The sequence below is a fragment of the Desmodus rotundus genome, chromosome 6 (assembly GCF_022682495.2).
Source record: "Desmodus rotundus isolate HL8 chromosome 6, HLdesRot8A.1, whole genome shotgun sequence".
Classification (NCBI taxonomy): domain Eukaryota; kingdom Metazoa; phylum Chordata; class Mammalia; order Chiroptera; family Phyllostomidae; genus Desmodus; species Desmodus rotundus.
The window spans coordinates 75083649-75088211 of NC_071392.1; the positions used below are offsets into that span (position 1 = coordinate 75083649).

General features: G+C 50.8%; 1 non-coding gene across 1 annotated transcript; it reads left to right on the forward strand.

The window, feature by feature from the left end:
• Positions 1-3497: 3497 nt before the first annotated feature.
• Positions 3498-3569, forward strand: TRNAP-AGG (transfer RNA proline (anticodon AGG)). The gene has a single exon. It is a non-coding gene; the product is annotated as a tRNA-Pro (tRNA).
• The last annotated feature ends 994 nt before the right edge of the window (positions 3570-4563 follow it).

The following is a 4563-nucleotide window of genomic DNA, read 5'->3' on the forward strand; positions in this document are numbered from 1 at the left end:
AACAGTTTAATTTCTGTTTTGGTGGATTATATGTGTACATGCCCAGGGCTCAAAATTCAACAAGTACAAATGAGTGTGTAGGGAAAAGGGAGCTTCTTTCCCGGCCACCAAGTCCCCCCTCCAGTGGCAACCAGTGTTCGCTTTCTGCTGTGCGGTTTTTAATTCATTGATTTTAGAGATAGAGAGGAAGGGAAAGAGGGAGAGAAACATCGATGTGTTGTTCTACTTATTTATGCAGTCACTGGTTGCTTCTGGGAGGCGCCCTGACCGGGGATTAAACCCGCAACCTTGGGTTTCAGGACGATGCTCCAACCAACTGAGCTACCCCTCGAGGACAGTTTTTTCTATGTTTTGGGGGGGTGTATGTGTGTGTGTGTGTGTGTGTGTTACACACCACTGAGTAGCTCTGACTTTTAGTGACCCTATGAATGAGCGATGTTCGCAACACCCTGTCCTCACCAGCCCTGCTCAGCGCCTGTTGACTCCTACCTTTGGCTTCCTTTGTGAAGTCAGTCCATTTCATATTTGGTCTTCCTCTTCCCTGCTGCCTTCTATTTTCCCCCGGCGTTGTTGTCTTTTTCAAAGAACCCTGCCTTCTCATGATGTGCCCAAAGTAGGACAGCTTCAGTTTTGTCATTTTTTACTTCAAGTGATGTTTCAGGCTTAATTTGCTCTAGAACACCACTTTCTAGTGGTCCAGGTACCCATAGAGCTCTCCTCCAATCCCACATTTCAAATGAATCAATTATTTTCCTACCAGCCTTCATCACTGTCCACCTTTGGCATGTGCCCATAACAACTGGCAATATGAGGGTGTGGATGCTTTTAGCCCTGGTCTCCAGTAACACGTCTTGGCTCTTGATGATCTTTGCTAATTTTTCCATGGCTGCCCTTCTGAGTCTCAGCCTTCTCTTGCTTTCTTGGCTGCAGTCTTCATCTGAGTTGATGACTGAGTGAAGGCAAGCAAAACCTTCAACAATGTCAGTGTCTTCCTGTCTACGTTGAAGTGCTCCCAGTGAGCTTGCGACAATCCCTGGTGACAATGTCTGTTCCATACCGACCCGGAAGGCTCTCCTTTCGCAGTGATGAGGGAAGGAAAATGTTGACGTGCTCTTGTGAAAATGAAGAATCGTGCAAGGATTTGCCAGACTGAAAGCCACCGCATGCCTGGAAGGAAAGGGGGGAAATTCTCAGAAACGGAGCCTCCGATCTCCTCAGAGAATTCCATCTGTGGCTTTTTAAACAGACAGAGACTACCGAGTCATTTCTGGCCCCAAGTTCTACTGCCCAGAGCAAGGCCATAGTAAGTTGAGCCTGGAAAAAAAAATATGTGGTAGGTGCTAGTGGGTTTCTGCCAGGGCACTACTCCTCCCCCAGGAAGCCCACATCCATTTGGAAGTGTGTGTGCATGGGCTTGGGGGACAGGGGGGGACGGATTGTGGCTGACACAACACCAGAGGAGAGATTGCTGGTATTCGGTGGGCAGGACCCTGCTCCAGACAGGCCACACAAAGAGGAATGATCCCGCCTCACATTCTAACAGCACCCCTAGAGTGAAGCGCTGGCTGGGGCCCAACCTCCATCTCAGCCCTGAAACATCCTCAGTAAAATCCCCCTAGTAGCCCTGCTAGGAGCAACCTCACTCCCGGGCACACCCATCAAGAGGAACAATTTAGGGAATGTCCGCTGAGGTAATGGAACAATGTCTTGAGTGTGCTTTTATTTATAAGCCACTTTAAAGCTGGGGAGCAGCTACCCAAAAAAAGACTCTGGTTTTAGACCAGATGTGCTGTTGTCCTTCTCTCTGGCCATGATTAGTCAGCAGAGCCAATTGTCTGGTCCAGAAACTCCTGGATGGATATAATGAAATGTCATCCCCTGGGTACAAAGGAATGCTAGCCAATCCATTCTCTAAAGTGGGGCCATGCTTCTTGCCTATCCCAGAGACAGATTGGTTTATCAGGAAGCCTGCTTAAAGGGACGGCAGGTGGGAGGGTTTCTTCAGGCTTATGGTTGCCACTTCAAGCCAAGTGATGAGGATGCACCTGAGTATCTGTTGTACCAGCGATTTTTCGGGTGCAAACTCCTGACTTATTCATTCATCTCACAGACATTTGCTCAGCCGCGTCTACAAGAACAGTTATGCTGTGAGGATGAAATGAGCTTCACCTGGCAAAGTGCTTACACAAGGCCCAGCGCACAGCACTGCTTCGGAGTTGTTTGTGTCGTCAGCAGGATTGATTGCCAAGCGCTGGGCACAAGGCAGGACCCCAAGGCCACTAAGACAGGTCCCTGCCCCCTGGAGTTCCCAGCTGCATGGAGGACATTTCCCCTGGAAGCAAGCAAGTGCCCTGGGGTGTGACAGATGTGGTTCAGGGAAAGCACAGAGAGCCTGGACAGCCCACGGGGTCTTCTCCAAGGCCCCAGCTTCTGAGGCTGACACCCCCCCCACCCCAGTCTCTCTCATTTGGGAAACCCCCAGCGGGAAGGACCCCCCCCCCCCAGGCCACCCTTAGCCAGTTAGCAGGGTTTTCCCTGCAGCCTCCTTGGACAGGACCAGCAGCGGAGGGAGGGAGGGTATTCCAGGACGTATTCCCATCTTTGGTTTTCTAGAAAGTCTGAGTAGCAGTGTGACCTGAATTTAAAATGGGCGTCCTATTCAAATAAGCGTGCCGCGTCTAAGCTGAATTTAGGCAAGTTTCTTTTTCTTGCCCTGGCGATGACACCGATCTCACAAGCTTGTTCGAAGGTTAAATGAGGTCTGCAAAGCACAGAACGCCCTGCCCAGCCCACAGTAAACAGCAAGAGGCCGCTTCCCTACCGTGGATTTCCCCCAGCCCTGGCGTCGCCATCACAATTACCCGCTTCCTCCGCACTGCACTTGCAGTTTGCGGTGTTTTCACAGGCAGGGTCTCACTGGATCCTCACATCACCCTGGAAGGCAGACAGGGCAGGTGTTACTACACCGACTGACAGATGAAGAAGCTGAGTTACTTAGCAAATTTCACCTAGTGAAGGGGACCTGGGACAGCCTTCCACGCCCACGCCCAGGAGGCTATGGGGTTTGGAGGATTCTTCTGGTGGCCTGATCATGAGGTAAGAAAGAAGCGTGGTTCTTCCCTGGGTGCGGGAGATGTCAGGCGGCATCCCTCAGCCCTGGGGTTCCTCCAGAAAGTGGAGGCTGCTGGAGCCTGGCTTCTTCTCTGCCCTTCCCCAGCAGCACCCCCAGGAACTCCGCGTGGTAGCCTTGGGGTGGGGGTGGGGGGCGGCTGGCTGATCCCAGTTAAGAAGGGGCCCTGCCTGGAGCAGCAGGTATCTGCGTGGCTCCGCAGTAGGACGGGGAGGCGCGGGAGGGAACGAGGGGCGAGGCCTGCGGAGTGCCGCCGGCCTGGGCTAGGAGCCAGCCTGGGAGAAGAGAAGCCGCCTCCAGAAACCACAAACTGCGGCTGAAGCTGATGTGGCATGGAAGGCACATGTGGCAGGGGGCAATTATGACAGGCTCGTTGGTCTAGGGGTATGATTCTCGCTTAGGGTGCGAGAGGTCCCGGGTTCAAATCCCGGACGAGCCCTGCTTTTCCTGGATTTTTTTTTCTTCTGTCCCCTGCCAAACACATACCCACTGCCTGCCCTCTCTAGAGTAGAAGCAAACAGATGGCCTACCTCTCCGTGTAAAGCACAAGCTATGAAATGCACAGGATTCAGTGTCCAAAGGGTAAGATTCAGTAATACTTGTGGGAACAGTCATACTTATTTCTCAGAGTTGTAGGGAGGATTAGGTCAGAAACTATGAGAAATCCTTTTGCAAATCACGATGCAACTTACTGACACAGAGAGTGTTAGGGATAGAAATGACAAAGAGAATCTAGAGGGGAACTTCTGGGAATGTGGCAGACTGAACTAATGTAGCTATCTCCTCACCCAGTGTCCCCTAGAACACACACACAGAAATGCTGCAAAATAGAATTTAAAAATTGCAACATGGGCAGTTGCAAAGATTTATTTTGAAAAAGGAAACACAGTTCTTAGAATTAAGGAAGGAACACAACGCCGAATAAAAGAGAAGAGGAGGCTGTCACAGGGGCCCGTGGAAGGTTTCAGGTAGAATATGCCCTGGGTCAGGAGCTGCATTTTAATGCTTCCAGTTATAGGACAGGTGGCTTTAGCCCACCACAGGAAGGGAGCTCGGGCTGGACCTCCTGCATAAGCTCAGGACATCGAAGATGTACCTTGCCCGTGGAAAGAAGATTAAAAACTACACACACCTGTCCAAGGAAGCAGAGAACAGGGGGAAAAAATACAAGTCAACCCTGAGAGATTGTTTGTTGTCCCAAGTCTGAGCAATTGCTTCCCTTGCATCTGGATCTCTGTTATCTGCATGACGTTGGTCCTCAAGCAGAGAAAGTAAATAGAAATCTGGTTTAGGACCCTTGCAATCCCTAGCAATACCGCACAACCTCAGGAAGCAAGAAAGAACCCTGTAAGAATGTTTGCATAGTCTAGGACATATGGGACTCTCACTAACACCTACACACACAAACTGCTGAAGAAAAGCCCACAATAAAA